Source organism: Bidens hawaiensis, unplaced genomic scaffold (genome assembly GCF_021521415.1).
Source record: "Bidens hawaiensis isolate Kalapana, Puna unplaced genomic scaffold, B.hawaiensis_p1.1 tig00002631_1, whole genome shotgun sequence".
In the NCBI taxonomy this organism is placed as follows: Eukaryota; Viridiplantae; Streptophyta; class Magnoliopsida; order Asterales; family Asteraceae; genus Bidens; species Bidens hawaiensis.
In genome coordinates, this window is record NW_027491143.1 from 1,679,655 (window position 1) to 1,702,972 (window position 23,318).

General features: G+C 44.5%; 1 pseudogene across 1 annotated transcript; it reads left to right on the plus strand.

Moving 5' to 3' along the window:
• The first annotated feature begins 520 nt into the window (after positions 1-520).
• On the plus strand, positions 521-23,142 carry LOC143620655 (uncharacterized; annotated as a pseudogene). Its single transcript, XR_013151369.1, has 10 exons — positions 521-720; positions 19,519-19,608; positions 19,721-19,811; positions 20,142-20,208; positions 21,596-21,638; positions 21,759-21,930; positions 22,249-22,347; positions 22,467-22,535; positions 22,631-22,769; positions 22,925-23,142. The product of XR_013151369.1 is annotated as an uncharacterized LOC143620655 (transcript).
• The last annotated feature ends 176 nt before the right edge of the window (positions 23,143-23,318 follow it).

Below are 23,318 nucleotides of genomic sequence, written 5' to 3' on the forward strand. Positions count from 1 at the left end.
TGTAACACGGATGGACCTTGTTAGTTTCCTTCATTGATCAATTTAAAATGTACATCCAAATACTCCTTAAGGCTGTGTGTATCACACATTTATGACATTTTTCAGAAACGTTGCGGATATATGTAGATGCAAGCATTAAATTTAAGTTTGGAATTCAAGTATCAAAACTACGTTAAGAAAAGATATATTGACATTATACATTTTTACAGTTTTAAGAAGGGCAATGGGGGTGATAAAAGATGGGTCAATCTCGGGTGTTTTACCAAGTAACAAAGTCTTTGCAGTCAACTATCCTGGTTACCCTTCATCTATTGAACGGGCCGTCGTCACTCTTGGTGGGACACAATGTATTGCCAAGATAAGACATCCCATTTACTTGTATGTGATAAAATTAGACATTGTTTGACTTTTAGCTAACTTTATTGATTTATTTGTGTTTGACCTGTTTGTCAATAAGTTGAAAAAACGTCACCTGTAAGTTGTTAAATTGATATTGTGTCTGTACTCTGTAGGCTCGCGAATCACCATCAAACAATTTAGAACTTCATTTCCGGCCTGAAGATCCATACTCGCATCCAGTAATTGGGGATGTTATGCCTTGTAACCAGTTTTTGTTGAAAATATCAAAACCGAAAGACGAGGGACAGATATCAGAAGCAGCAGAAGATACCATTTTTGCTGATGTTGTTGCTCATGTTTCGGATGCATATAATTTTAACGGTTAGATAAAAATATCAAACATTTTTTTTTTGTATCTTAATTAGAGGGGGGTAATTTTAACCCATTAATTTGGTTAATATAAAAACTATAAACGTTTTTCTAATGTCTATTTGAATACTTATAGTATCCTGAATTGTTTTGTTTAGAAGAAATTGTTTTATATTTTAAATTAATCATAATTATTACATTTCCTATATACAAAACTAATATAAAAAGGACAGAAGTGTTGGTGGGTTGTTTTTCCTTGCCATCTCTGAATTCATTTCAAATGATTGTAAACGAATCGAATGAACACAAACGGAGCATGTTCGTGTTCGAACCTTTAACTTTAGCCGAACAAACGATCGAAATGAACAATTAAATGAATGGGGTGTTCTTGTTGGTGTTTATTTGTAAATTAAATGAACATGTTGGTGTTCATTTATGTTCGTCCGTTACCAACATGAACGAACGGTTCATGAACGTAAATGAACAAACATAACTGATTACTGATGTAGATGAACGAACATAACTGACCTAAAAGCGTAAAACTAATTAAAAGTAACGTGAAGATAACGTATAGGGCCTAAAAGTTATTAAAACCATAGTTAGTTGTAATGGACCAAAAAATCTTGTGTTGAGTATATGATAGAACTAAGGTTGAAATAGACAATAGGCCAATTCGAGATGGAAAATCTCCGATACAAGGTTCAAAAGTACAAATAATCGAAGACCAAAAAACAAAAAAGAACTGAAAAACAGTATTAAGTAAGATAGCATTCTTGGCAGTTTCTTAGCTCCCATTACTGCCCACTCATCCACTATATACGCTACACTCCTACTCAGTGTTGAAGGGTCCAAATAATTCCCAAATAATATTTTAAGCTGCTCCATTGAACAAAGCAGGTCAACCCGTTTACCCTCATAACGTAAACTTTAACTGGACTCGTATGGTTACTTCCCGCTGGGTAAAACGACCTGTCCTCAACTCGGAAAGTAGGAAACTGGGCAGAAAACAGATCGTAGTTTTCCTAGGTGGCGTCTTCTTTAGGTTGATGGGCTCGTAAAACCAGCAGCTCCAATGTCAAATTCCTAGCATCCTGAACCCAGCGATGATCCAATATTTCCTGTGGTTGGAGGTTAATATCCCAATCAAGAGTGATAGGTGGTGGTGTGGCAGGTTGAGAAGTAGCCTGTCCCCAAGCGGGTTTCAACATAGAAACGTGAAAAATGGGATGAACTTCGGAATCAGCTGGTAAATTGAGTTCATAAGCGACAGGACCAACTCGTCTGCGTAAATAATATGGACCAAAAATCCGGGGAAATAACTATTCGAACCTATGTTTAGCTAAACTCCTCTGGCGATATGGCTGAATCTTAAGAAAGACTGCCACCCACTTCAAAATTCACTTCTCTTCGTTTCAGATCTTCACTTTTCATTCGGTCTTGAGCCTTTTGCAAATTCTCACGTAACAACCTGAGCATGTCATCCCAATTGCGCAACTGTTTTTCAAATTCTGGATTGAGTGTTTCCCCGATTACATGCAGGTTGAGGGAAGGGGGTTCCTGTCCATAAACTAAAGTGAATGGAGTCATCTTAGTGGACGCATGAAATCCCATGTTGTAAGAATATTCTGCCCAAACCAAGAAGGAACTCCATTTGGATGGTTACTCATGAGCAAAGCAACGTACGAAAGCCTCCAAAAGTTAACCACCTCTGTTTGCCCGTCAGTTGGGGGGTGGACCGGTGGTAGCTGGTGCTCATCTTGAGCTTCGTCTGGCATTAGCGTAACAGCTCCTGCCAAAAATGACTTAAAAAAGACACATCACGGTCAGAAACAATTAATCGAGCGACACCGTGTAAACGGATTATCTCCCTGCAAAAATCATCGGTGCCCCCTTTTTCCGTAAAAGGATGAGAGAGGGGGATAAAATGAGCATACTTGCTCAATCTGTCAACGACCACGAAGATAGGGAAGGCCAACTACAAAATCCAACGAAATATCCTCAAAATCTGTTGTGGAATCGGTAATGGTTGGAGCAGCCCGGCGGGTGAAAGGGTATCATATTTGGTGCGTTGACAAGTTAAATACTGCTACACATAGGATCTAACATGTTGCTTTAACTTATGCCAAAAATATTGACTTTCCACCCGCTTCATTGGTTTTAAAAAACCCAATGACTTGCCGCCGGTGTGGAATGTGCCTCAAATAGAATGGAGGCACGAACTAGGATGCTAGGAACCACAAGTCGCTCTTTGTAGATTAAATACTCCCCGACAGACGAAAAACCCGGACAAGAGGAAGAGCTGGTGTGGAATGTGTCTCAAATACTCGCCCTTTGAAGCAATTTGCACGAAGGCTAAATGCAACTCGAGTGATGGCTGTAATCAATATATCATCAAAGAAAGCGAGTATAAAACGTCGGAGAACTGGACGAAATATATCATTCATAGCATCTTGGAATGTAGAGGGGGCGTTCATTAAACGGTCTTCTCCACATCTTACAAATTAACCCGAATTTGGTAGTTCCTGGAACGTAAATCCAGCTAAAAAAAGACAGTGGCTCTGTGTAACTTGTCAAGCAACTCGTCAATGTTGGGAATCCCATGGTAACTTTGTTCAAGGCCTGATAATCCACACACATCCTCCACGTGCCATCTTTCTCTTTTACCAACATAACTGGGCTGTAGAACGGGCTAGTACCGGGTTCGATGAAACCAGCTGAAAGAAGCTCATTTACTTGTCTTTCAATCTCAGTTTTCTGTGAATGTGGGTAACAATAAGGTCGTATATTGGGAGGGTAATCATTTGGGTTTAACGGTATAGAGTGAAAGTGAGATCGAAATGGGGAGAGTGATGTCGGTCCATCAAATACACTCGGGAACTCTTTAATCAGCAGCTGGACAGAAGTTGGAATTTCTGATTTTAGACTTGTATCGATGGCGAGATGTTGCTGATTTTTGTGGATCCAATGTGTCGAAGCACGAGATGAATCTGACCTGATCCATGACGATGTTTCCACGGATTTCGAGATGAACGAACCACGTCTTGATCTTCTTCTCCGGCTGGTTGGGATCTGCAATGACTTTTTGGGGGTGTGGAGGTGACCGCTAAGAAATCTCCAGGATCTCTTGTTCACAGACACAAAAATATGGTGGTGGCTCTTATTGAGAATGACCAACCCCTAATAAGGAGGTGGAGACCTCCTTATATAGGGAGCCTCATGGCCACCATCATGGTACCCTAATGGGCCTAGCCCAGTTAGGGTTACCTCCACAAAACCCCCTCAGCCCAATAACATTGTATTAGTCCATATAATAAAATAAGCCAAACATAATAAATTTAGGATCGTAAAACTGGGTTTAGTACCATACCCCTACAAGCCCCCCCAAGTCCAGTGTTGCTCCTGGGCGCGCAAGCGTTTAGGTGGAGCGCTGGACTTTATGAGGTGTTTTAGGGCGTGAGGCGGTTTTTTCCCTTTTCTTCGGTCTTATCTTTATTGTCTTTGAGTTTTGGGAGGTTTTCTTCATGATGGTGACGTGTTGTGGTTTTTATGATAATGATGGTGCACTAGCATGAATAAGATATAGCACGCCGAATAATAAAAGCCTGCGCGCGAGGCGACTTACGAGCTATGAGAATAATAAAGCTTGCGCGCGAGGCGACTTATGAGCTATGAGAATAATAAAAGCTTGCGCGCGAGGCGACTTACGAGCTATGAGAATAATAAAAGCTTGCGCGCGAGGCGACTTACGAGCTATAAGAATAATAAAGCTTGCGCGCGTGAGGCGACTTACGAGCTGTAAAAATAATGAAGCCTGCGCGCGAGGCGACTTATGGATCTATGAGAATAATGAAGCCTGCGCACGTGGTGTCTTACGAGCTATAAGAATAATAAAAGCTTGCACGCGAGGCGTCTTACGAGCTATAAGAATAATAAAAGCTTGCGCGCGAGGCGTCTTACGAGCTATAAGAATAATAAAGCTTGCGCGCGTGAGGCGACTTACGAGCTGTAAAAATAATGAAGCCTGCGCGCGAGGCGACTTACGGATCTATGAGAATAATGAAGCCTGCGCGCGTGGCGTCTTATGAGCTATAAGAATAATAAAAGCTTGCGCGCGAGGCGTCTTACGAGCTATAAGAGTAATAAAAGCTTGCGCGCGAGGCGTCTTACGAGCTATATGAATAATAAAGCTTGCGCGCGTGAGGCGACTTACGAGCTGTAAAAATAATGAAGCCTGCGCGCGAGGCGACTTACGGATCTATGAGAATAATGAAGCCTGCGCGCATGGCGTCTTACGAGCTATAAGAATAATAAAAGCTTGCGCGCGTGAGGCGACTTACGAGCTGTAAAAATAATGAAGCCTGCGCGCGAGGCGACTTACGGATCTATGAGAATAATGAAGCCTGCGCGCGTGGCGTCTTATGAGCTATAAGAATAATAAAAGCTTGCGCGCGAGGCGTCTTACGAGCTATAAGAGTAATAAAAGCTTGCGCGCGAGGCGTCTTACGAGCTATATGAATAATAAAGCTTGCGCGCGTGAGGCGACTTACGAGCTGTAAAAATAATGAAGCCTGCGCGCGAGGCGACTTACGGATCTATGAGAATAATGAAGCCTGCGCGCGTGGCGTCTTACGAGCTATAAGAATAATAAAAGCTTGCGTGCGAGGCGTCTTACGAGCCATAAGAATAATAAAAGCTTGCGCGCGAGGCGACTTACGAGCTATAAAATGATGATAATGACTGGACCACAAGGGCCTCCTCCGCGCAGGATGAATATCCCGGCCTGTTTTCAAAATAATAATGGAGGCACAAATGGCCAGATAATAATAATGATGTCATAGGTGTTTGTGCGGCTCGTAGCCGAACCTGCAAAAACATGTCAACTAAAAGTGGATGTATTGCATGGTTCCCATCCTCGGGCAAATTATGAGGTGTGCCCAACCTTTAAGCTTGGCGCGTGGCCTATGGGTTTATGAGGATTCCCAACCTTTAAGTTTGGCGCGTAGCCATATGGGATATTATGAGGATTCCCAACCTTTAAGTATGGCGCGTAGCCATATGGGATATTATGAGGATTCCCAACCTTTAAGTATGGCGCGTAGCCATATGGGATATTATGAGGATTCCCAACCTTTAAGTATGGCGCGTAGCCATATGGGATATTATGAGGATTCCCAACCTTTAAGTATGGCGCGTAGCCATATAGGATATTAAGAGGATTCCCAACCTTTAAGTATGGCGCGTAGCCATATGAGTACAATCATGGTTGTTCTTATCCTGATTTGGATTAGACTGTTCATTTGTTATGTCGCTTACGCGCGGCCTGCGCAATGTCTTCTTTATTCTCACGCGCAGATGCGGTGCGTGAGCGTGCATGATGCGTGAGCATCTAATATGCATGAGCGTACGTGAAGCCCAATAACATATGTGATGCGTGAGCATATGAGATGCGTGAGCATGTGATAAGCGTGAGCATACGTGATGCGTGAGCATACGTGATGCGTGAGCATATGTGGTATGCGTGAGCATACGTGATACGCGTGAGCATGCGTGATGCGTGAGCATGTGATATGCGCCACGAGCATAGGTTTTGGCTGTCTTCATGAGCATGTGATATACGCCACGAGCATAGGTTTTGGCTGTCTTCATGAGCATGTGATATGCGTGAGCTGTGGCGTAGAGTAATCGCCGGGAGCGCGCATGCGATCCGCTGTGGCGTAGAGTAATCGCCGGGAGCGCGCATGCAATTCGCTGTGGCGTAGAGTGATCGCCGGGGGCGCGCATGCGACCCGCTGTGGCGTAGAGTGATCGCCGGGGGCGCACATGCGACCCGCTGTGGCGTAGAGTGATCGCCGGGGGCGCGTATGCGACCCGCTGTGGCGTAGAGTGATCGCCGGGGGCGCGCATGCGACCCGCTGTGGCGTAGAGTGATCGCCGGGGGCGCGCATGCGACCCGCTGTGGCGTAGAGTGATCGCCGGGAGCGCGCATGCGACCCGCTGTGGCGTAGAGTGATCGCCGGGAGCGCGCATGCGACCCGCTGTGGCGTAGAGTGATCGCCGGGAGCGCGCATGCGGCCCGCTGTGGCGTGTAGTGATCGCCGGGAGCGCGCATGCAACCCGCTGTGGCGTAGAGTGATCGCCGGGAGCGCGCATGCGACCCGCTGTGGCGTAGAGTGATCGCCGGGAGCGCGCATGCGGAATCCGAAGTTGATCCACAGGGAGCGATTTTGATCCGCGGTGGCGCGCACGATCTAGAGATTTTGAATATCCACATCAGGTAGGTTTTATGTAAAACCAACAGATCTAATAGGATTTATAGATCTATGAATATGAAGTGTGACTGTTGCTCAAACGAACCCAGATCTGAAAAAATCATAACTAGATTTGGTATATTTCACTTAGAAAAAACACAGATCTAAGGGTTTTCCCCAAAAGTTCGGTGGTATTTCTTCCTGTGTATTTCCAGATCTGGAAGTATTTTTTAGATCTACGGATTTTTGGATTTCCATAGAACATATCTGAAAGAAGAAACCGTAGACCCGAGATATTGATGAACAGATCGGAGGGCCGAGACGAGAAGCGAAGCGTGGTTCATTGCCGTCCCACGGATGGCGCCAATGTCGAAGCACGAGATGAATCTGACCTGATCCATGACGATGTTTCCACGGATTTCGAGATGAACGAACCACGTCTTAATTCTTCTCCGGCTGGTTGGGATCTGCAATGACTTTTTAGGGGTGTGGAGGTGACCGCTAAGAAATCTCCAGGATCTCTTGTTCACAGACACAAAAATATGGTGGTGGCTCTTATTGAGAATGACCAACCCCTAATAAGGAGGTGGAGACCTCCTTATATAGGGAGCCTCATGGACACCATCATGGTACCCTAATGGGCCTAGCCCAGTTAGGGTTACCTCCACAAAACCCCCTCAGCCCAATAACATTGTATTAGTCCATATAATAAAATAAGCCAAACATAATAAATTTAGGGTCGTAAAACCGGGTTTAGTACCATACCCCTACACAATGCTATCCCTTGCACCCCATATTTACTATTCATGGTGAATATGAGGAACATTTCGTTTCAATTGGCTTGCACTGTATTAAGCGAGGATAGCCACCTAATGCCCAATACTACATCAGCCCCACCTATGGATAAAGGATAAATATCTTGGGTAATTTCCTGGTCTGAAACTTGCAAGTGAATATGTTTACACCCGATTACCAATTTGTACACCAAAGCTTACTACAAATTGATTTGTTATTTTTTAATTCACGTACGAGATTATGGGTCGACCCACACTGGAATCAACTTACACTGAATTTCATAGTGGTAGTGTGAGAAAGCTCTAATTGATCTAGTCTTTGGATACTAGGTCCTCATTAATGGTGGAATCACTAAACAAGTATGTTTGACATTGTTGACAATCAATTGATTTTCGTTAGAAGTTATATGATTGAGTGTGTATGTATGTAGTCTGGAATGAATTTGGCAGAGTAACTAGAGGAAATCGGTGATTTGGACCAAAAGTTATGCCATACTCATAACCTTAACTCGTATAAATACGCACCCCATGCGCATGGACTATGCGCAAAACACCCCATACGCACACAAGCCGTGTGTACGGGCTTATAACTAATACAAAATGACAATTTTAGCCCCTATACATTGTTTTAATGACCAAACGATTTATGCAAGACAAGACAAACATAAAAATGCACTAACAGTGTGAGACTTCCTGAGTGTAGCATGAAGATTGATTTCTGTAATTTTATCCGGTTTAATAGAACTGCCATCCTCTTTACCTTCAGGGGTTTCCTCCTTATCCTCGTTGATCTGCAGAAGATTAAATGTGACCGTTTTGCAACGGTGCCATGGCCCGTATTTCTCACCACATCGGAAACATTCTCCTTTCAAGTATCGGGTCTGCTTTTCTGCATCGGACAAACGGTTTGGGGCTGGTTTGGCAGAGTTTACCGCATTAGATGAAGTTGCGGTGCTGGAGGTTGGAATTCTTGGTAGCCCGAGTGTGATTGCTTTTGGATTCGTACTCTAATGCGAGGCTCATGGCCTTATAAACTGTTCGCGGTTCGTGAATCCTCACGTCAACCTTCAATTCCTCCTTAAGCCCGTTTAGACAAATCCCTCAACAGACAATGATCTGGCCAATTGAAAACACGGGATGATCTACATGCGAACTCCCGTCTATATTCAATCACTGATCCAGTTTGTCTAATCCTACACAAATACTCATCTGTGTTCTGGAATTTGGGTAGTCCAAAATGCTCCTGAAATGCACTAACCAGTTCTTCCTAGTCGGCTGGTGTTTGTTCAACAGATAACCAAGAATCAGGTAGAGAACCACCACTCTTTCCTGAATTGCTCCGAGTCTTTACCATCGTAATTCCCGACAATGGAATCAAAATAATAATGATGCAGTTTTGGAAGTGATCAATGGCTCAAGACACTCATGATAATCGAAGATGATAATTTGAACCGAATGTTCCAAGAACAATGTTCCTATAATAATTAACTTAATCAAAAAACTCTCCCTAAACAATACACCCTATTTATACTAAATGAAAAGAAGATAAAAATGGAAACAAAATAAATATAGTAATAAGAGATAAAACTGAAAATAAACTTATGAAATTTAAACTAGGAGATTGAAGAGGTAGGTCCCAGCAGAGGTGGTTAGGACCCGCAAGACTCCCTTAAAAGGAGACGTCTGCGCAGTTGAACACGCAAGACTCCTTAAACGGACGTCTGCGCAGTTGAACCCGCAGACTTCACCATAGGGACGTCTGCGCCGCGACCTACCAAACCCGCAGGACCCACCACGCTCAGAGTTGTGACGACCTCACATGCGGTACGCAAGCTGGTCCCGCAGGAAATGCCTCCCTATGGTTTCCAAGTATCCGCCTGTTCCCGCAGGTGCGGATACTCGCCCTTAGGGACTGGCCACCCGCGCAGCATGGCTACACGCATAAGGCTCAAACTCGTAATAATTCAGTAGTCACCTGAAGAAGGAATGAGCAAAGCCGGGAACATTCCCGCATAAAGGCGGGAGGGGGAAAACTCCCGCCTAAATGAGCCAGTCCGTATAATAATGGAGGATCTTTTGTGTGATACCTGACGAGGTATGGACAAAAGATCTGACCAACGATACGACAGCTCACTGACAGCAGCATGGCAGACAACACGCCACAGCACTGTGACCAATAGCCGCCGCCTGCTCACCAACTCCTGCCATACCACGTGCCAACTCCTGCCATACCACGTGCCTAGCCTGTAGTTGGTGGAAAAGGAAAAGTGAACAGCACGCCTGGTCACTGTCAGCCGCTGCCTATCCACCAATTACCAGCAGAGCACGTGTGTAGGCCACAGTTGGCAGAGTAGTAGGCCGGCTAAACCTCCTTGGAAACCCACATTCGGCTATAAAAGACATCAAATGGTATTATCATTTCATCATCTAATATCTTGTATAATTTACCTGATAACTGCTCTAGTATTAATAATATACTTTTATATTCAAAGAGTAATATAGACTGATTCTCACGCCGGAGGGTGGTCACAAGGAGGAACCCCCCCTTTCTTAGTGACGAGCTCACGGTGTCTGTTTTGCAGGTTATCGGAAGAACCATCTTGCCGGAATTAACCCCTCGTGGGAAACGTCGATCTAACCCTCAGGTTACTCGTAATCTGTCGTGGGTTCGACTGGTGTTTCTTCATTAGCGCCATCTGTGCATAAAGCTAGAACTTTATTTTTCTCCAGTTTTTTCAAAATTTCTGGAAAGATGGTTAAGGATACTCCGGTCCCAAAACCGAGTAACCAAGAGACTCCGGTAATTATGACCCCAGCTATAAGGGGGAATACCGAGTACACAAACTTTACGAACACTACCCCAGCTACCCAAGCCGGGGCAAGTGAAGTAAATAATCAGACACTGGGATTCACCGATACCCAGTTAGAAAATCAACAGACGAGGCTCCCCTGCCAAACACTCGATGAGGTTAAAGCGTGGGCCGAAGCACGTCAAAAAGAGTTCCAAGCTGAGTTGGATGAACGTTTACGTTCACTCCAACAAGTGGAAGAATTCGAATACGACGATGATTCGGAGGAATCCGAGGAAGACGCGAACCCTCGTCATAGGGCGAAAGGGAAGCGTAAAGAAACGGATTCCCAACCGAGAAGGCGTTTTGGAGAAGCATTCAGTCCAATAAACGTGGGCAACAGCCCACGGGACTTCTCCAAAACATTCACGCCAACTGCGGCAAGGGCGGGAACGTCCAAATTCGCAAGGGACATTGCGGAAGCAATCGTCCCAAGAAGTGCCAAACAAATGTCCAACATAGGCACGTACGACGGTATTTCTGACCCTGACGATCACTTGAACAGATTCATCGCGGGGGCGACCGTCAGTAACTGGACGGAACCCACGTGGTGTTATATGTTCCAAATGACGCTGGTCGGGGCAGCTAGAGCGTGGTTCGACCGTCTGCCGGTCCACCACATCTACGATTGGGCAGACTTCCAACAGAAGTTCAGCCAACACTTTAGTCAGCAAAGAAAGTACACTGAGGAGCAGTGGACAATCCTCAAGTGCGTCCGAGAGGAGGAAGAATCTTTGCCTGACTTCATCACTCGCTTCAACTCGAAGAAGCTAAGCCTGGGCAACGTTAGCGAAGATCTCGTTCGCGCCGCTTTCATCCAGGGCGCAAACGACCCGGAACTCATCCGCACCCTGACGGGCAAAGATGGCATGCCATCCACATGGGATGCCATCATGACCGCAGCTAAACGCTTTGCGGAAACCGAGAGGCAACTGGGTAGAGATCTTCCACAGAGCACGAACCTCTACACCCAGAAGACGAGGGAAAACAACGTCCTTACCGCCCGATTAAACAAAAAGCGGAAGCTGGGCATTTGGCAGTCAAGGGTAAACTTTGACACCCCGTCCGGTTTCCAACATCGGTTGGGCGGAAGAGATAACGTGAAACCGGAGAAGAACTCCAGGTGGACGCCACTCACAAAGAGTGTGACCGAGATATTCGCCACGGAGGAGCTCCCGTGGCCAAAGGCTCCGTTTATCCGGCATCGCCACAACGCTGATCGGAGAAAGTATTGTGATTTTCACAAAACCAAAGGCCACAACACTGAAGAATGCTTAGACGTAAAGGACTTGGTCGAAGCATTTGTCAAGGATGGGACACTCGCGCACCTTGTGGCGAAGTGAGCGTCGAGCAGGCTGATGCGTGAACCCCAGCTGGGGAAACGCACGAATAAAAATCGCAGCTTCAACGGAGACTACATACTGCGTAAACAACGAGATCCCGAACAAGATACATGTCGGCTAGATGGTGCTCCCATCCAAGCCACGCCTAATGGGAGCTCAATTACACAGTTTGTATGTAGATCAATTCCAAATTTGTAAAGAAAAGGCCTAGAGCCACTTCTAATGGAAACGATTCTCCTTCAAATTGAAGCTAATGATTTTACATTTATATTTTATGAACTTTGCACATGGAGATGCCGGTATCCGCCGCATCAAGTGAAGAATCGTTGCGCAGGGAAGGCGGCAAAACCCGCACAAACCCAAAAGCATCAAACCTTCACGCAGGTCAGTTAAAGGGGAAAGGTTCAGCCATCCCACTATGTGAAAGTGCCGGTATATCCGCATGAATCCTGGTAGAGGAAGCTGAACACTAACCTATTAACAACCACGCGTTGAACGGTCGATTCGAACACTAATGCCGGTAGTCATCGCATCAAGTGAAGAATCGTTGCGCAGGGAAGGCGGCAAAACCCGCACAAACCCAAAAGCATCAAACCTTCACGCAGGTCAGTTAAAGGGGAAAGGTTCAGCCATCCCACTATGTGAAAGTGCCGGTATATCCGCATGAATCCTGGTAGAGGAAGCTGAACACTAACCTATTAACAACCACTCGTTGAACGGTCGAGTCGAACACTAATGCCGGTATTCACCGCATCAAGTGAAGAATCGTTGCGTGGGGAAGGCGGCAAAACCCGCATAAACCCAGAAAATGACAAGACCTTCACGCAGGACAGTTAAAGGGGAAGAGTTTAGCCATCCTACCAGGTGCAAGTGCCGGTCCTATCCGCACACTCACAAAGGGGGAAGCAAAACTTCAACCTACTGTCAACCACATTCAAGGTTAACTTATTCTAAACACTTGGGAAATCGCTAATTTAAACTAAGTATGCAAGTCATATAAGGTTTATAAAGCAATGAACCCAAAGGAAATAACAGTCTTATCCACAAAAAGATTTGTATTTCACAAAAGATATATTACAAGAATGGCCGGGTAACTACCCGCCTACAAAACAAAATCTAGTCTATCCTAGCAGCGGGAAGGGATCGTCAGAATCAAGCTTCAGGACCACTTCCACTTGGACCCGCCCCATCAGTAGAGCGTGGCGGTTCAAGGAAAGCCTTGAGGATAGCAAGTCCATCATCAGCAGCAGCGACTTCCTTCACCTTCTCCACCACCGGATGCGGGAAGACGGCATACTGGTTCACCGCTTGGTCATATGCAGCTTCGGTGTCCACATCGAACAAAGGGAAGTTGGAAGGCGGGACGCCTTTCTCAACGAACCCTAGACCAAGCAGGAAGCCGGCCTTTTCCCCATCCTCATGAGAAGCGTTGAGGGCTGCGCTCATGGCATCATCGTAAGTAGTCTCTGAGAAGACCCGATGCACAACCTACAAAGAAAATACAAGTGTCAAACACCTTTTCTATGTACAAAGGAAAGCGTGAAGACGTAAAGCTAAACATACCTGAGACAACGCTTCTCGAAGAAGCCATTCCTTGGCAACCAGAGCTTCTTGAAGGGCGGCTTGAGCTTGGGTGCAGGCGCGTTCGGCTTCGCTTTTGTTAAGGTTGGCAAGTAGCACTTCCTTTGCGGCAGCCTCTTCGACGCCCTTAAGCTTCCGCTCGGTATGGTCAAGCACGCCCCTCTGGTCCAAGATCTCCTGGAGCTTCTTGGCATCTTCCATCGCCAAGGCATCATGAGCACGTTGGAGAGCCTCTAATTTGGCCTTGAGCTCCTCATTCTCCACGCGTAAAGGCTCAGCAACGGCTTCAGCCTTGGTGGCCCTCTCGGTTGCGTTCCTCGCAGTCTCCTTAGCCAGCCGAAGCTGTTCGTTAACAGCTTGGGCAGCCTTGGAGCGGGCCTCGAGTCGCGCTTGAACCTCAACCTCGAGGGCCTTGAAGGCCTTCTCCTTCTCCGCAGCAGCTGCGGACAGCTGTTGGTTCTCCTCCCGAAGAGCCCGCGCTTGAGATACTTCCTTGGCGCGAGCTGCTTTCAACTTGTCGTTTTCACGACAAAGCAGCTCGACGCGCGGCTGCATCCGGGCCTGGAGAACCCGAAGCTCATTGGTTAGCCTACCCTCCTGGTAGCTAGCCATGGCTTCCCCCAACGCACCATGGGGAGCAGCGTGGCGAGCCCATTCCACGCACTCCACAGGGGTACGAAGGGTTGTTCCTCGGCGGATGTTCCATCGCGGAACATACACTTCATTGGAATCCGACACTGCAAAAGAAATAAAGCAGTTAGGAAAAAGATGAAGAGATATGTAAGAAAGGCCAAAAGAACCCTACGCACCTGTAGGGTCGATCACAGGCCGATAGCCACCAAACCCATCGCCTGAACCTAAGGGAAATCCATCCAAAAGGTCGGGCAGATGGGAAGGTGACAAAGATTGGTGAGAAGCCCCGCGCGTACCTGATGGGCCGGCCGTCGTTGCCGGTGGCGGAGGCATAGTAGCGGCCGCCGTGGTTGCCGCCGTGGTCGCCGCCGCGGAATCCGCAGCAATTGTAACCCCGGCTCGGTGAAAGATGCTGTAAAAATCGCACTCACCGCCGGCGGTGACGTCATCTCAGCTGAAACAGTCGGCTCAAAGGAGTGAGCAACTGATCCAGCCGAAGCAGGCGCAGGCGCCTGGGTCGACGCCTCGGGTAGGTTGACCGAACCTACCGTCATTGGCGGAGAGGTACTCCTCTGCGCTCCACCCTGGAATGCGTCAACATCCACGCCTGCACAAGAAGATAAGTGTTTCAATAAATTCATGAAGTATGATAAATCTACAAAGATAAGAAGGATGTTTGTACTTACGGATTTTCTTGAGCCTGAACGTACGGACGGGCGGGGACGAACCCGATGGAGCCGGTCTCTTGATGCCGGTCACCGTCGTCGTCATTGGTTCTCCGGAGGTAACAGTCGTAGCCTCCGGAGCAGTGGTCTTCTCACCACCGGGGTTCCCCGCCACCTCTTCATTATCTGACTCAGTGTCAGATAGGAGCACTGGATCGGCTGTGGAGGCCGCCTTCTCCTTCCCTTTTCCGCCGGCAGCCTTCTTCTTCCGCACCAACGGAGGACCATCTGCGGATTCCTCAGAAGAAGACGGGATGTCAGGAATTCCAGCAGCAGGTACAGCATTGAGGGGTGGAGGATAGAATAACGCCTTACCTGGCCGCCGGTGGCTCAGGATCTCGTGGCCCAGCGGATAGACCTCCACAAACCGATCCGCCGTTTGTTCCAGGATGGGCAACTCGTTCTCGTCTAGAGCACGAGTACCCACCCGCACGGGACCGTCAGCTTCCCGCGGGTACAGGAGCGACTCCAAATCGTTCCCCTCTGAAAGAAAAGAAACAGTTAGAAGACAAACTCATATCAGCAAGAAAGACAAGACATACCATAAGGAATAGAGTTCAAACCGTATTCGAGAAGGATGGGAAACCGAGAGGCCTCCTTCCATACCCGGCTCATCCCCAGCATCACCATCCCGGACTCCGCAAACCGGTAAACCGGAGATTGGACCCGAGATATCTTCGCGAACCATTCCGCCTCCTGGTAGTTGGAAGCGTGAAGGCTCGGAAGCGCTTGCCCCTTCTTAAACTTCATGGCAATGGGGATGGCGCGGGCAGAAATGTAGAAGAACTCCCGCTTCCACGATCGGAGACTGCGCTCGGTCGCGCAAATCTTCAAACCCTTGATCCGGGTTGTCAGGGTGTACCACCCCTAGATGCACCTCCAAGTATAGAAGGTCATCAGGCGGTCCACATAGGGCTCAATGCCCAGAATTCGGCACACCCACTCGAAGTGCCGAATCTTGGCAATCGCCATCGGATGCACCTCGGTCAGGTGCACACCGTGCCTCTCCAGGACACGGTACACAAACTTTGTCAATGGGAACCTAAGGTTCCCATAAACAAAGAATGCAGCATATACCCCGATCTTGCCGCTGGGGGCATCGTACACAGTCTGCTGGGGTTCAGGAAACTCAGGCTCAAGAGACTCAAGCATGAATTTCCTGACGACGTACTGGTACAGATCGACAGGTAGAGCACACTGGCACTCGCCAGCAGTACTCCTATCGTCGGCTACAGCTTCAGCATCATGGGAAGACATATTGCAGAGGAAGAAGAAACGATTTCGGAGGAATGCTCAACTAAATAAGGGAGTATTCACCAGAAATCGCCTTAGAGATGAAGAGAAGAAGTGAAGGTGTGAATTACAAAGGACCCTCTTCCCCTTTATATAGTGATCGCAATTAATGCGATGAATTTAATGCGGAGGAGAGAGAAATTGAAGGTGCAATGAAACCGTGACATGTGGCACCAGGCAAGCTGGCAACAGCTGTTGAAAGGACGAGTGCCATTAATTTTGCGGCCACGCGCCCGAAAAATCGCGCCCACGCGCCGTAAAAAGCGTCTGGAATGACCATATAATGTCACGTCGCCATAACTTCCAGCACGTCCTGACACAGTCAGAAGAAACCGTCGCACGACGACTGTTCTTATCCTTTCACCAATTCAAATTTCAAAGATTCAAAAAGATTCGAAAAGTAAGCGGGAAAAACCCCTTACCCCGGCTATCCAGTTGACCGTAAGTCGGCTGCGGGTACAGTGTTAAGGCAAAACCCTTCACATACCTAGCACCCGCAGGGAACAGAAGCCAAGAAAACCCAACTATGAAGCCGGGTGCGGGTATAGTGTAAAGGCAAAACCCTTCACATACCTAGCACCCGCAGGGCACGGAAACCGGAAAAACCCAACTATGAAGTCGGGTGCGGGTACAGTGTTAAGGCAAAACCCTTCACATACCTAGCACCCGCAGGGCACGGAAACCGGAAAAACCCAACTATGAAGTCGGGTGCGGGTACAGTGTTGAGGCAAAACCCTTCACATACCTAGCACCAGCAGGGAACGGAAACCGGAAAAAACCCGACTATAAAGCCGGGTGCGGGTACAGTGTTAAGGCAAAACCCTTCACATACCTAGCACCCACAGGGAAGTGAAGCCGAGAAAATCTTGGCATTCCACCCAACTACAAAACGGGCACAGGTACAGTGTTAAGGCAAAACCCTTCACATACCTAGCACCCACAGGGAAGTGAAGCCGAGAAAATCTTGGCATTCCACCCAACTACAAAACGGGCACAGGTACAGTGTTAAGGCAAAACCCTCCACATACCTAACACCCGTAAAAAGTCATACCTCGGCACCCAATTGTAAGTCGGGCGCGGGTACAGTGTTAAGGCAAAACCCTTCACATACCTAGCGCCCGCAGGGGATTAAACTCCAGGAACACCTCGGCAACCATAAGTCAGGTGCGGGTACAGTGTTAAGGCAAAACCCTTCACGCACCTAGCCCTGCAGGGATTTAACGCCAGGGATACCTTGGGAGTAAAGTAACTAATAAGACGAAGTGCGGGTACAGCGTCAAGGCAAAACCCTTCGCATACCGAGCACTCCATGGGAATTGAAACCAAGAAGGATCTTCTGGGCCATGCTTGCAGAAACGGGATTAACATCCCCGCATAGCGGGAACGTCAAGAACTAGATTGTTTGAAACTTCAGGATGGAATTGGTGGTTATAACATGATTGATCACTATGTTCAAAACCACCAAGACCTCATGGAGAATCTACACAAAAGGTTCTAAACGCTCCTGACTTGCGGGGAGGTTACAGACCTATCCGCATCATCCCAGAGATCAAGCAGAACATTGGGAAATTCTGCGTGACATTGGGAAACCCGTGGGTAAGACTTCCCGCGGAAAACCCATAAAACTAAACCCTTTTCAAAAACCCCTTGCTTAAGTCCAAAAGTTCACCTCACTTTATTAAACATTCATGAGAAGAACATTGGACTGGGGGGACTTGAAGAGGTAGGTCCCAGCAGAGGTGGTTAGGACCCGCAAGACTCCCTTAAAAGGAGACGTCTGCGCAGTTGAACACGCAAGACTCCTTAAACGGACGTCTGCGCAGTTGAACCCGCAGACTTCACCATAGGGACGTCTGCGCCGCGACCTACCAAACCCGCAGGACCCACCACGCTCAGAGTTGTGACGACCTCACATGCGGTACGCAAGCTAGTCCCGCAGGAAATGCCTCCCTATGGTTTCCAAGTATCCGCCTGTTCCCGCAGGTGCGGATACCCGCCATTAGGGACTGGCCACCCGCGCAGCATGGCTACACGCATAAGGCTCAAACTCGTAATAATTCAGTAGTCACCTGAAGAAGGAATGAGCAAAGCCGGGAACATTCCCGCATAAAGGCGGGAGGGGGAAAACTCCCGCCTAAATGAGCCAGTCCGTATAATAATGGAGGATCTTTTGTGTGATACCTGACGAGGTATGGACAAAAGATCTGACCAACGATACGACAGCTCACTGACAGCAGCATGGCAGACAACACGCCACAGCACTGTGACCAATAGCCGCCGCCTGCTCACCAACTCCTGCCATACCACGTGCCTAGCCTGTAGTTGGTGGAAAAGGAAAAGTGAACAGCACGCCTGGTCACTATCAGCCGCTGCCTATCCACCAATTACCAGCAGAGCACGTGTGTAGGCCACAGTTGGCAGAGTAGTAGGCCGGCTAAACCTCCTTGGAAACCCACCTTCGGCTATAAAAGACATCAAATGGTATTATCATTTCATCATCTAATATCTTGTATAATTTACCTGATAACTGCTCTAGTATTAATAATATACTTTTATATTCAAAGAGTAATATAGACTGATTCTCACGCCGGAGGGTGGTCACAAGGAGGAACCCCCCCCCCCTTTCTTAGTGACGAGCTCACGGTGTCTGTTTTGCAGGTTATCGGAAGAACCATCTTGCCGGAATTAACCCCTCGTGGGAAACGTCGATCTAACCCTCAGGTTACTCGTAATCTGTCGTGGGTTCGACTGGTGTTTCTTCAGAGATAATTCTGCATCAAATAAAACTAGGATTGAAATAAGGATATATTGAAATAGATAGTAGGCCAATTCTAGATGGCAAATCTCCGATACAAGGTTCAAGAGAACAAATAATCCAAGACAAAAAACAAAAAAATTGAAAAGCAGGATTAAGATAGCATTTTCGGCCCATAACCGGCCACTCATCCACTAGATGCACTACTCTCCTATTCCACGGGTCAAAAGAATTCCCAAATAACATGTTGAGCTGCTCCATTAAACAATCCTGGTCAACTCGTTTACCCCTCCTAATGTAAACTTTAATTAGAAATATATAAATAATTGGACTCGTATCAGTATATTAATGAACGAACTTAAACAAGCATAAACTAGCGAGCATAAATGAACGCAAAATATCCAAAGTAAACGAATTTAAATGAACGGACACTAATTACGGAACACGACATGCATTCATGTTCATTCGTTGAAGTATATGAACAGTTTTTTTGTTCATGTTTCTTTCATTTGTTTAATAAACGAACTTCGCCTAACGGTTCACTAACTATTTATTGAACGTTTGGTATATTTGTGCTTGAATTATACAGGAATGGCAGACTACCAACACGTTCTAGCTGTTCATGCTGACGTGACACGTAAAAAGAAGCGGAATCGGGCTGACGTGGAACCACAATTTGGTTTGGTCCGACCCCATTGTTTTTGTTTTATTTATCTTTTTTTATTATATATCTTATTGTTTGTGAAAATTTGTTAAAATTGGTTGCTTTTTGTGTGTATGCAACACTGCAGAAAAACACGGGCTTATTGATGCAGATCAAGAGGATTTAATGATTTTGTTACCACCTCTTTTCTCAATTAAAAATACACAGGAGAATTTGGTGTAAGAATCGTTTAATATATATATATATATTGTTTCCTATATATATATATATAAGGATTCAAATAAAAATAAGGAGTTTCCTAGGATGGTAAGAACCATAGATTTTTTACATGTGGCATTACCATATGGTGAAAAAAGAATTATAGGAAACTATGGTGAAAGTATATTTCTAGGAAACTATGTCGGTTTTGGTAATTTTAAATCTCAACCATTGATGAACATGATCCAATGACTATGATTTATTCATAATTTTTAGTTGAACCCTTTTCTATATATATAATATTAATTAAAAGATTTCATTTAAAATATTTTTTATATATTTATTTTTAGGTTGAAACCATCTATATATGCCAGCCTTAAAAAGAAACAAGAGGCAACTGTGCAACACAGTTGGGAGGTATTTTGTATTTGTATTATCATGTATCTGGGAGGTATTTTGTATTTGTATTATTATGTATTTATCTTAACTAAAAAACTTAAATGGGTTTGATTTTCTGTTAAACACATGTGAATTTACTCTTTTCTGTAAAAATAAAAGATCTAAAATAAAATTTTGGATTTAAAATATTCTCTTGGACCCACCTCTTTTTTAATGAATATATAAAATATATGGGACTCACCATTCTTCTTCAACGCTGCCTAACGTGTAAAGAAGATTAAGTGGGTGGATGGTGATCAGGCCCGACTTAGTTTTTAAGAAGATTAAAGTGTCATTTTCGTTTTTATGGTTTGGCAAATAATACGAATTTAATCCAAAAGGTTTATTTTTTGTATATGGACCCTCCACGTTTCCCAGTTCTTGCCAATTACATCCAAATTACTAACCCCGTTAAATTTAATCGTTAAGTTAGAGGTAGACATGTCTTTTCACCCTTTCTTTATTATAATACTTATTTTAGTGAACTGCGGTTTTCGTCCCTCTAGTTTGTCCAAATATGCAGTTTTAGTCCAGTAGTTTTAAATTTGCAATTTTCCTCCCTATGGTTTCATTTCACTTGCAATTAAACCCGAATTCCCTAATATCGTTAAGTCTGGTCGTTAAACCCATCAGTGTGCCCTTCACGTGAGGGGCAGTTTTGTTCCTATTTTTTCTTGTTCCCCAAATACACCCCAACCCCTCACGTGAGGGGGCTTGCGAATTAGGACTAAAGTTTATTTAGTGAGAGAAACAACAAAACTGGTCGTCACGTGAGGGGCGCGCAAATGGATTAACGACCAAAATTAATGAGGTTAATAAATTCGGGTTTTATTGCAAGTGAAATGAAACTATAAATACGAAAATTGCAAACTTGAAACTATTAGACTAAAACCGCAGATTTGGACAAACCACAAGGACGAAAATCGCAGTTCACTAAAATAAGTATTATAATAAAGAAATAGTGAAAAAACATGTCTATCACTGCCTTAACGATTAAATTTAACGAAGTTAGTGATTTGGATGTAATTGGCAAGAACTGGGAAACGTGGAGGGTCCATATGCAAAAAATAAAATTTTTGGACTAAATTCGTATTATTTGTCAAACCACGAAGATGAAAATGGCACTTTACTCTTTTAAGAATAAGGGTTGAAGGGTAATTTTTCTTGGTTTTAATAGAAAAGCTAAACCTAGATTTAGTTTTTGGACCATTGATGAAAGAGATATTGGTTGGTTTGGTTGGGACCAAATCTATAACTTTTAACTTTAGGGACAAAATCCAAAATTTGAACCAAAAGTCCAAACAGGACCATTCGTGTAATTTACTCAATCTAGAGGGTATAATCATTTTCAATTTTTGTAATGCAGATGGATACAGAGCCTAGCCTTGCAATTGAATTCAACATCAAAGATATCCTTATTTTTAATGTTTTATATGCGCATATTCATTAATATCTAGTTACCTATTATCATTCTTTGCTTTATATAATACTGTAAAATAGAAATTTATTCTTTGCCTTAACATTCATACATGTTCCTAAGAAGGTGAACTGGGAAATGTTCATAGCTGAAGGTTCAGAAGATTGGAAATGCCAGGTGGCAGTATGTGATTTGTTCAATGAGCGTCCCATATGGATCAGACAATCTTTGTCTGAGCATTTGTCTAATAAAGGTTTGAAACTTGGTAGCAACATTATAAAAAGGTATGTTAGGGTAATTCCATATATACCCCTGAGAAGTAAAACTTACAAGGCAACCGAAAAATTAATATCATTCATATATACCTATTTAAGATAAATAAAACATATTTATAAATACAGTTTATAATATGACCATTGTGCCTTCTCTTTTTCTTTATTACCATATCCTAATGCAAGTTAAGTGAAGGGTATAAATGTAATAAATTTGTTGGGTAAATATGATATTTTACCAAGTTTTGAGGGGATATATGACAATTTTTGCTAAATTAAATTAGAATAAAACTTTAGTTTTATCTTTAATACAATATAATTGGTTTACAGGTTTCTCTTCAGGGCAGCTTATTATTTTGCAAACGGGCCGTTTCAGCGGTTTTGGATCAAAAAAGGATATGATCCACGTAAAGATCCTGAATCCCGCATGTAAGAACTCAATGATATTAAATTGCTTTTTTATACTGTATAAAGTGATTATCTTTTTGTCTTTGGTATTTAAATCTTTTATGATATCTTAATACTGTTTTAACACATTTTGACCACAGATATCAGAGGACTGATTTCAGAGTACCACCAGCTTTGAGAAGCTACTGTGATAATGGCATAGCATCCAGGTAGCACATTGCTTAGTTTTATTTTTCAAAATCTTTAATTTATATATTTCAAATCTCAACCCGACCGAACCATCAATTGCTTGATTCTTTTGCAGGTTAAAGCATAAATGGGACGATTTATGTAACTTTCGCGTTTTCCCATACAAATGTCACACCTCGTTACAACTTTTCGAACTTGTTGATGATTACATTCAACAAGAGATTAAAAAGCCTTTGACTCAAACATCTTGCGATGTAAGTTATATTATACTTGGCTTCATTTTCCATACATAAATGTATACATATATATATATACATACATGCATATATACACATGTTTATACATTTCTACATACGTATGTATATATGTATGTATGTGTGTATATATTGTAAAATCATTTACTTTGCAGTTAGTAACGGGTTGGTTCACTGCACACATGCTCGATATCTTGCGGTTACGAGTTGCTGTGAGGTTTTTTTCAGTATATCCGATGGAGAGTCCTTTCTGAAATCGGCTTCTTTACGTTTTGAAAAATCAAAAAGAGCTATAAATGTGATAAAAGAAAAGATAGTCAGTAGAGGTGCAGGTTGTTTATCAACTGTTGTATACCTCTTTACGTTTATATGAATTTATTTTCATGCAAATATGGTGCATGAAAACCGTGGTGGTGGTGGTAATGAATTACATGATTCTGAAAACAGTGATGGAGAATATCATATATATGATGGAAGCAACTCTGAAGAAGATGATGAGTACTAACATTCTTTTCTTATGTAGTTTGGGGAATCCATTTTGAAAAAAAA